The 10,911-nt window shown below is 42.8% G+C and overlaps 1 non-coding gene across 1 annotated transcript; it reads right to left on the bottom strand.

Moving 5' to 3' along the window:
* Nucleotides 1-662: 662 nt before the first annotated feature.
* Nucleotides 663-769, bottom strand: LOC114237962 (U6 spliceosomal RNA). Its single transcript, XR_003623407.1, has one exon. It is a non-coding gene; the product is annotated as a U6 spliceosomal RNA (small nuclear RNA).
* Nucleotides 770-10,911: the final 10,142 nt, after the last annotated feature.

Below are 10,911 nucleotides of genomic sequence, written 5' to 3'. Positions count from 1 at the left end.
TTAGGCACCTCCATACTGTTCTCCATAGTGGCTGTATCAATTTACATTCCCACCAACAGTGCAAGAGGATTCCCTTTTCTTCACACCCTCTCCAGCACTTATTGTTTGTAGATTTTTTGATGATGGCCATTCTGACCGGTGTGAGATGATATCTCATTGTACTTTTGATTTGCATTTCTCTAGTGATTAATGATGTTGAGCATTCTTCCATGTGTTTGTTGGCAATCTGTATATCTTCCTTGGAGAAATGTCTGTTTAGATCTTCTGCCCATTTTTGGATTGGGTTGTTTGTTTTTTTGATATTGAACTGCATCAACTGCTTGTAAATTTTGGAGATTAATCCTTTGTCAGTTGCTTCCTTTGCCAATATTTTGTCCCATTCTGAGGGTTGTCTTTTGGTCTTGTTTATGGTTTCCTTTGCTGTGCAAAAGCTTTTAAGTTTCATTAGGTCCCATTTGTTTATTTTTGTTTTTATTTCCATTTCTCTAGGAGGTGGGTCAAAAAGGATCTTGCTGTGATTTATATCATAGAGTGTTCTGCCTATGTTTTCCTCTAAGAGTTTGATAGTGTCTGGCCTTACATTTAGGTCTTTAATCCATTTTGACTTTATTTTTGTGTATGGTGTTAGGGAGTGTTCTAATTTCATTCTTTTACATGTAGCTAAAAGTATGGAATGCTTTACGAATTTGCGTGTCATCCTTGTGCGGGGGCCATGCTAATCTTCTCTGTATCGTTCCAATTTTAGTATATGTGCTGCTGAAGCGAGCACCACAGTTTTTCCTTTGTAATCAATTCTATATCCCTTCCTTAGCTTCATCCCACTTCTGGGGATGATCAATAGCTCGACCAGGTGATACACAGAATTTGAGCAGGGCATCCAGAGTTGCATGCATCACTCAGTATGTGCCCTGGTCAGTGGAGGCTGTCTTGGGACCTATATTCATGATCTGGGCACCATGCTTCTCATGACACAGGCCCGGTGTGCCTTGTCTTGGCTTTTTCAAGTGGCTGTGTTCCTCAACTGGTTCACTTAAATTTATGGTCAATCAAAGGCCAAGATCTGTTTCATACAAAGCCAAGCTATGTGTTTTGATTCAGGAAAATTGTCCAGACTGTATCATAGTTAATTTAGAAATGGATGTGTTGACTGAGTCCTATACACTGGGTTCTCTGTGAAATGCAATAATATTAAACTTGTGTAATCATGAGAATGGTGCTTGAACAGTGACTTGGGTTGGAGTGGTACAGATTGACAGGTGGGTCTTGTTGGTGAGGGGATTGGTGGAGGTGATCTCATTGTGTAGAACAAAGGTGGGAGTATCGAAAGGTAGGATGGGGCCAGCTATAGGGGGCCTTGATATCCAGACAGAGGAATCTCACCTTGAGATTGTAGGTGTAGAGGGCGGTAGGAAATGGCAGAAGCGCTGCTGAAGGAAGTCTAGTCTGAAACTGGTGTTAGAGGGTCTAGATGCTTGAGGCAGGGGGAGCACAGCTCCAAGGCAGTTGGAATAAGAAAGTGATGATCAGCTGCCTTGAAGAACCATTTTGGAGGAGAAAAGACAAGACTTACTGACTGCATGGAGGTAAGGAAGAAGGGTTAGATAAATGACTGTAGTTTCACACAGGGTTGATGTAGATATGGTGGTTCCATGGTCAGAACTGAAGAAATGTTTGGATGAAAGAGGATGGTTTTCTTTGGGGCCATTTTTGGGTGGTTGTGTGGGTTTGGGGGGCAGCATGATGTGGCCCAGTAAACCTTCTGGAGATACAAATGGGTAGACAGCCAATGGGAAAAACTTGTGAATGTGTTCGTCTTCTTAGTACGTGCCCTTGTTACATGCCCCGTTCTGAGTGAACAGATAGGTGTGTACCTGGTGCAGAGGTTAAGAGCAGTCAAAGCCCGCTCTGCCATTTACTAGCTGTTTGACTTGGGCAGTCAGTGTAACCTCTCTGAGCTTCAGGATAGTTATCTATAAAAGGAGGAATAATAATACCAACTTCACAAAGATGTTAGGAGGATTAAGTAAAACTGGGTACAGTTTTATTTACAAAGAAGCGTACAGTGGCATGTAGTACTCCACACATCACAGATGCTGTTATTGTTGATGTTGTTATCACTACTGTTGACCCATCAGTGGGGTGGAGACTCTCAGGAGATGGTGTTTAGGTACTAAGACTGTTCTGAGTGGATCTGGCTGATAAACTTGTCATCACTCTGGAGCTGCTGAGCAGAGATAAAAGCATTCACCCCTTCCTGAAAGCCTGGTTGGAGAAAAATACCCACTCACCAGGGGTGTATTTTTTCAGCCTCCGGAGCCCCCAGCGCCGCCTACCTCCCCATCTCCCACTAACAGGCTAGCTTTATACAGCTGTCTTACACACCTGCAGTCCTGTCCAAGTCCTTACCAGCTTTCCCCTCCCCCAGCAACTACCCCTGAGCCCTAACACCCAAGGATGGCAATGAACTCAGATGGCAGTGACCATAAGCAGCAGTGGCCAAAGCACACAGCAGTAGGATCTTCCCCTGATACTCCAGGTCCCGCACAGACGTGGACTTGAAATAGCTCTCCTGTGACTGGTCTCAGGTGCATTTCAGGTGCTTGTAGGTCACTTGGCATTGGCTGCAAGACCACAATGGAAATAACAGCACAGCTATTTCTTTTTTTTTTTAGTCCTTTTTTAAAAAAAATTTTATTGGAGTACGGTTGATTTACAATGTTGTGTTAGTTTCAGGTGTACAGCAAAGTGAGTCAGTTATACACATACATATATCCACTCTTTTTAAGTTTCTTTTCCCATATAGGTCATTACAGAGTATTGGGTAGAGTTCCCTGTGCTCTACAATAGGTCCTTATTAGTTATATATTTTGTATATAGTAGTGTGCATATGTCAATCCCAGTCTCCCAGCTTATCCCTCCCCCTCTTCCCCTCTGGTCAGCAGAGCTATTTCATGTGCTGCAGTGTCAGAAAATGCTGCATGCACACAAGCCAGGGTTGGGTAAGCCTGTGTGTGGTAACATAAGCGAAGACAGCCAAGCCTACCTGCGCTCAGAGAATGCTGGGAAACATGAATGGGGACTCTTGGCAGGTTTGGGGCGAGCTGGACTCCTTAGCACAGGGCTTGGGAAGCTGTCTGTACTTAGATGGATTATTTTTTTCCTAGTGAAGTAAGACGTGACAAGTCTGATGGCGAACACCCTAGAACTGTGAGAAAGATTCCTCTCTTATGTTAACTTTCATGCCAACTTCTTGGGGAACGACACCTGCCTGATCCATCTGCTACCTGGTCTGCATTTGTGTGTGCAGCTCTTCAACGGAAGGGCAGAGCATCTAAATTCCCCTCCTCTGGACAAATAACTCAGACCAGAAAGGCTCTGGGCTCTATATCGGCACTCACCAAATCCCTACCTCTTTGGTCATCCTGACATGCTCGTTTGGCCACCAATGAGTGTAGCTTTTTGTGCGCTTAGGTTTGATTGTGGGTACTGTTTTGAAAGACAGATTTGCATAGGTAAGCATCTTAGAAATATTTTTCTGAAAGCAACTGTCAAGGAGAAACGTGCAAGCCCGAAGGCAGAAGGAAGCTGGAGGAGGGTGTGGGAGAAGAGGTGGCGGGGGAGGACCAGAACACGTGCTTTTCAGCTGCCGTGGAGCAGCCCCACGCCTGTGGGAGGGAGGTTCTGCAGGTTGCAGTGCGCTCTGAGAGATTTATGCCCTGCGTGCTGAACACATATCGATGACTCTCCATGGCACAAGTTTGAAAAGGTGATTATGGGTCTGACATGAAGGAATATTTTATATGAAATTGCTGAAAGATATCTGGGTACTAAGCAGTAATCACCTTAACGCTTTAGAAAGGGCTCCAATTTGTTTCCCATCGGCTTCTTGGCAGTTGGGATTTGTATGCCACTTAACATCCAGTCCTGGGCATCCCACATGCCACCACGCTAAGCAGAGGGGTTCCCCTTGAAGAAAAATGCACTACAGTTTGGGGATAAGTCTCAGTAGCTTTAAAAACATGCATAGACTTGGCATCCGTAATTCTACCTCTTGGAATATTTTAAAGAAAAAAAAAATCAGAAAAAGGATGTCTGTTGAAAACATACATGTTCAAAGATGTTTATTGTAGTGCGATTTAAAAAAAATAGATATCCTTCCAGAATTAAATGCCATGCAAGTGTGTGTGTCTACATGTTTTAACAGAGAAAAGTTGGAAACACCCTAAATATGCCAAAGTACAGGATTTGATGTTTTAAAAAAGTATAGAATTTGTGTATTACTAAGTCTGAAAAAATAAGTGTAGCATAATATATATGCTATAATTCTGTTTTTATAAAATGCAAGTTTACTTATATATTTGTATGGGAATGAATTCTGTCAGTACAAGGACATATATAAACATGCAAAGATGGTTGTCTCTGGGTGGTGAGGATATGGGTGACTTTGCTTTTTAAAATATTATCCTGTCTATTTTCTGTAATAAACATAGATTATTTATGTTGAAAAAAGCAGGGAGTGCTGCCTTAGTGAGTGACTCCCTTGTTTACTTTGGCTGTTGACATCTGGGCTTCCCCTTAAAGGTTTGTGCTCATGTGACCTTCACAGGGTGTCGAGCAAAGCCAGGTCTGTGGTTGTCCTCTGGTGTCCAGCACGCAGCCTCTTGCAACTGAATGGAGCTGCTGAAAGTAGGCCTAGGCTGCAAAGATGACAGGCGGCACCTCAAATTCTGTTCAATGCCAAGGAAAGGAGGTTGGGATTTGTATGCCACTTAACGTCCAATCCTGGGTATCCCACATGCCACCACGCTAAGCAGAGGGGCTCCCCTTGAAGAAAAATGCACTAGTTTGGGGATAAGTCTCAGTAGCTTTAAAAACGTGCATAGACTTGGCATCCGTAATTCTACCCCTTGGAATGTTTTAAAGAAAAAAAAAATCAGAAAAAGGATGTTCATTGAAAAATTGGCATCTTTCATCAGTTGAGCTTGGGCTACCATATTGGACTTGTGGGGAGAACAGGACTTCTTTACCCCTGTTGTAAATGATTGTATCTGTACTTGGGGCTATGTGTCGGTGCAGCAGGAGGCTGCATTCTTTTCTATCAGTCTCTTGTGTTTTTCATTAAAATTGTATTATTTATTTAGATACTTGTTTCATCAGCTTCGTGAGTCTTTGCTTCTGAATCTGAGTCAAGGAATGAGAAGTTTTTTGGAATCTAGTGTTTGTGCTTTGTGATTTGTTATCCCAATCAACTGAAATTTTTGCCCTGAAATTTTTGGTGTAAAGATTCAGGTATTGGGCTTCCCTGGTGGCGTGGTGGTTACGAATCCACCTGCTGATGCAGGGGACACAGGTTTCAGCCCTGGTCCAGGAAGATCCCACATGCCGCGGAGCAACTAAGCCCGTACGCCACCACTACTGATCCTGCGCTCTAGAGCCCGTGAACCACAACTACTGAGCCCATGTGCCGAAACTACTGAAGCCCGCGTGCCTAGAGCCCGTGCTCTGCAACAAGAGAAGCCACCGCAATGAGAAGCCCCCGCGCCGCAACAAAGAGTAGTCCCTGCTTGCCGCAACTAGAGAAAGCCCACGCGCAGCAACGAAGACCCAACTCAGCCAAAAATAAAAAATAAATAAAAATTAAAAAAATTTATTAAAAAAAATAAAGATTCAGATATTGAACTATCTTATTATTGCAGGAGCTGACAGAAAACCCTGTCCTGATTTCTTCCCTCTGTGTTCTTCTCTGTCAAGGTGGGGCAGGAAGGGCATAGTTTTTAATAACATACCGGGCCTCCAAAATGGCCCTAATTTTGAGTAATCTTTTCACATTCCACACTACTACACTACTATTATGGAAACGACATTTGAGCAGAAAGAAGTGTTCTAAGACTACCTGCAAGACAAAAAGAAACTCCCCTCACTTACATTGTTTTTCTTTTTATCATGCATGTCATCCTGGAGACAGATCAATTGAGCTCTTTCTAAGCAAAGGACCTAATGCTCATCTTGCATAAAGGAAAAATGAAGCCCCAAGTATCGGATCTCAGTTCTTGTGCCAGAAGACAAGGAAGCAATGAGTGTGTGCAACATCTGCATTAAAATTGGGATTTCTTTTGCTATTGTTGGCATTGCATGGATGAGATGTGTTTCTGGAAGCAGATATTTGAGCAACTTTCACTTTTTCAGTTTCAGGAGTACACTGAAGACCCTGGGAAAGGTTGTATAAAGGGGAAATAACACTTGCTTGGATCTGCCCATGTGCTAGGTGCTTTAAATCCATGTTTGATTGCAGGGTTAAAATTCCACTCATCATTCTGATCCTAAAGTCCACCATGGACTACATACGAAAACCAAAGTGACATTACATCTCCAGAGCTAACAGTTTATTTTTCTTAATCTATTTTTTAAAAAGGAGGACTCTTTCTCTTGGAGTAAATAATATAATGAGTCTGATCAGAAATCAATATTTTAGCTTTGCTCAGTTAACCCTGAAAATTACTGGATAGGGTCGTGGGCTTAGATGGAGACCATTTCATTGAATCCTATACTTTTACAAATGAGAACACTGAGGTCAGAAGGATTAAGGGACTTGTCAAGATCACACAGAGAGTTATAGAGCAGATCCTGAAATTCCAGGATGTTGATCTCCCACTACTGAATGATGCCATCTGGGAGCAGTTTTCCATTTAGTTGGTTATGTACTTTCTGATAAGAAATGGTGTAGGGAGCAAATCTTCCCTCCTGGATACAAAAGAAAGGACAGGAAGAGCTGTGCTTTCTGTTTTCTGGTAACTCTACAACCATGAATCTATATTCTGGTTTCCTATATTAAGTTCATATCCATGTTGAGTCTTGAATAAGTGATGATAAAATGGAAACTCACCACATAGGGCCCAGGAAAGCATTTGTTGCACCCCAAGTCCTTTGAAAGTTCCCAAGAGAGAAGAGACAGGGGCTACAGAAAGGTGACTCATCTTCCCCCTGAAGAGTTAACACAGGAATCAACCAACCCTTGTGGACAGTGACACCAGAAGTTGTTGATGGATGTGAACCATCTTTGGGCAAATAGAATGACACTCCACAAGGGTCTTATATTCCAATTCCTTTTCTAGGCCTTGGAGTAAATTGCAAGTTAAACTTCACAAATGACAGTGTGGTATTAATGTATAGATAAAAATGTATAAAAATGTTAATGTATAGAAAAAAGTGTACATTTCTTTTTTCTGCCATGACTTATACTTCCTTTTCTGTTGTGAATTAATGTATACATTCTGTTTTTTACTGTTGAGTTGTCAAAATTTCCACCATCCCCACCCCCTTGGTAGAGTCTTTAGATGGTGGATGATGGCAGATATGGTACACTTGCCTTGGCCAAGTGGCTCACAGACCGAATATCTCTCAGCCCCATACTTACCTCAGGGCAGCTCACCTTTTTCACACTGTCTATTGTTTATCAAAGCTGTGTTGGAAAAGAAAAATACTTCACATTTATGTAAAATGTACTTTTACAGCTATTGTTCAGCTCAATCATCAACTTTTTGTACTAGTCATATTTTAACTTGAAAACTGAGGAAACTGAGGACTGGAGAAGTGATAGGACTTTACCAAGGGCATACAACTAGCAGTTAGAATTGGGACTCAAACCCAGAACTTGGATTCCATTTTAAATGGTTTTCCTACCATGTCAGAGTTGATGTTGATCTTGTGATGAAGAAATGCTGAATAGAGTAGCTTATTAAGACAAGGAAAAGGCATAAGGCATCATCCAATAAGTTCTGCTAGAATAGAGAGTGTATTTCATGATTTTTTTTAAGGGTGGGTGTTATTGTGCACATTTTAGAGATGAGGAAACTGAGACTTTTAGAGATAAAGTAACTGCCACGTAATATGTAAGCTAGAAAAACAGGGATTTGAACACACTGATTTGAATTTGATAACTCACTGAGTATCTCTAATGTAACCTGCATGAGTATCTCTGCAGTGCTATAAATGAATGAATGCATGCATGCATGCCACAGTAATCCCCCTTGGTGCCCCCAAATCATGAAGTAGTAGATTTATCAGTTTAATGGAGTGATAGTTCTACTAGTCATTAAAAGATATACCTTTTTGCCAGTGTTAGACACCCTTTAAATTGAATTGACAGCGTCAAAGATTTGGGAGTCTTCATGTATATATTTAGGTAGCTTTCACAAGTAAGATGTAAATTATATGCAAATGAATGTAAATTACAGGGCCATTAATTGCTTAAGCCTCTCATTTTTGGTTATGATGTTTTACGATGGATGGAATAGAATGTGGGAGAGACGGTTGACAATTAAATTTATTCTAAATTAAATTTTGGGCTGCATTAGTGACTAATAGCTTTGAAATGCCTCTTCTGAGGAGTCCTACTTCCTCATTCATTGGTGACTACTCCCCACTAATCTTCATTTTACAGATGGCTTTCCTATCCCTACCCCTAAAGGCTTAGGTATATTTTCTCCAGCAATTAGCATTATATACAAGCCCTGATGAGTCTTAAAAACATGTTAAATGTGAGATTATCTCCCTCTGGAGATGGACTTAAAAATTTTTTTGGCACTCTGGTTACCCTGTGAGAAACGGCAATAATCCCTGTTAGGGTGACCTGAAAATTTTCTTTTCAAAGGACCAGAAACAGTGAGAAGGACAGAAAAGAGGGAAAGACAAGAGAAGGAAGATGAAGAATGGGGCCAAGTGGGGAAAAGGTGGAGGAGAGATGGAAAGAGAGGAAGGTGGAGAAGGGGAAAGAGATGGAATGGTGGAAAGAGAAATAGACAGATGCAGACAATGGAGAATGAGAAAGGGAGAGAGAGAGATGGAAATGAGAGAGAGAGGAGGAAAGAAAGCAGGAAGGCAGGACTTCAACCCCTCCTGGGCCCAGCCAGCAGGGAGCTGGCAAGAAAGAATTTGAAGCCAGAGGGACATATTATCCAGAACCAGGAGATGAATCTAATTGTAAGCAGACCCTTCCCACACCCTTCAGATGAGTGATGGACTCCTGGCATGTGACCTGGCTTGGCAATCTCCACCCCCTGTCCGGGCTGCCATAAGGAGATACGTAATGTCTAGAGTGATGGGAAAGTCATGCCTGCAGATGGTACAGATGGAGCTGCCTCATAAAATGACTCACTGTGAATCCTCACTGAAATCTCCGCTATAAAATGATAATGGAAAAAGCACAAGAAAGGCTAAACGAGCTTGAAAGAAATTTGTTCCAGCTTGTGTAGCTCCCTTCAAATTTTGAAAGGAGGAGAAAAAAAGACCTATTAGTAAAATGCCAAGAAGATAATGTATCTTCTCTCCTGGCTATAACCCTTCCTCACCCCCACCTCCTTTTTGACATCAGTATGTAAATGAAAGCGGCAAGAGAGAAAGAGGAAGTGTTGTGGAGGAAGATGTAAGAATTATTTATTAAGCAGGAGGGCTAATGTTCTGGAGGGGGAGGGCTGGGAGGCTGGGAAGAAAGGGAGTGGTGTTTTGGAGAGCAAAGAGGCAGACTCTCAGGGAGCAGGAGAAGTGATGTTTTGCTTCTAGTCTGGGGTAGATATTGCCAGAGTGGAGTGGGTCTCCCAGAGAGTGAGGTCAGACACTGGATGAGGGACGCATTTAGCAGTTAGTCATGAAGAACTCTGTAGCAAGAAGAGGAGGTTTTTAACTCCAAAGAACATGGCATTCAAGGATAATTATCATTGGCTATTTCAAAGTCACCCAAGACCATGATGCTTCTACATATGATGCCAAATATAGCTCAGTTTTATGGATAAGGAATCCGCCAGAGTTTGAGTGTTTTTAATGGAAGGCTAATTATTCAATGGGAGGTCTGCTGGCTTTCATCTCCTTATGTCCGCTGACAGAGCTGCTACAGCAATGGATTACAACGAGGAGGTGCTAGCTGGAGCAGAGTTATGGGATGGAAGGGCAGATATGAGGGCAGCCTAGACCCTGAGTAACATTTGGAAGCTGGTAGTCAGGGTGGAGCTGGGCTTCAATACAGGGGGAAGAACCCAGAGCGAGGTACATCCACCATCCTGATGGTGAGTGCAAGGTGGGCCAGAATCAGGATGTGCATGAATGGTATGCATTGGGATAGTCTCAGGTCAGAAATGGTCCAGCTAGACAGTGAAGTCATGGGTGTCTTGCTTGTATAGTTGGAGTGTGCAGAGCCTAATGCCTATGTTTTATAGTGTGGTTGGGACACTTGGTGGGATGCAGAGGCAAGGAATGCCCTGTGCACCAGGCAGAGTTGGCCTAGGTAGGGGGTGGTGGAGAATATGGCAGATGGAATGGGGGGGGCGGGAAGGATATGATGGAAGATATAAGTTAGGGAGCTTGCAAGAAATAGAATCCAGTTCAGATGGCTCAAGACACTATGATGAAGGGACAACTTAGAAAGGTGTGGACAGGGATAAGTGAGCCAACAAAGCATGGTGAAGTATTCAGGGGCTAGCGACAGCTGGGAGCTGTTACCATCCTATACCTGAAGGAGCAAGGGTGGGGGCAGTTGTTTCTGCAGCCCAGTGAGGTGGAAGCTGTGCTGTAGGGCCAGCCGGGCCACTCTTGTGATCATGGAGGACCACAGCCACCGCTAGACAGATTGGGGAGGGTGTCTTAGTCTGTTCAAGTTGTTATAACAAAATACCAGAGGCTTAGTGGCTTATAAACAACAGAAATATATTTTTCAGTTTTGGAAGTCTAAGATCAGCGTGCCAGATTGGTAGTCGAGGGCCTTCTTCAGGGTTGCAGACTTCTTCCTGTGTGTGTCCTCACGTGGTGGAAGGGCTAGGGAGCTCACTGGGGTCTCTTTTAAAAGAGCAGTAATCCCATTCATGAGGGTTCCACCCTAATAAGCAGAGGTCCCACCTCCTAGTACTGTCACATTGGACATGA

Source organism: Balaenoptera acutorostrata, chromosome 6, assembly GCF_949987535.1.
Source record: "Balaenoptera acutorostrata chromosome 6, mBalAcu1.1, whole genome shotgun sequence".
Lineage (NCBI taxonomy): Eukaryota > Metazoa > Chordata > Mammalia > Artiodactyla > Balaenopteridae > Balaenoptera > Balaenoptera acutorostrata.
This window is presented reverse-complemented; position numbering and strand designations above follow the sequence as displayed.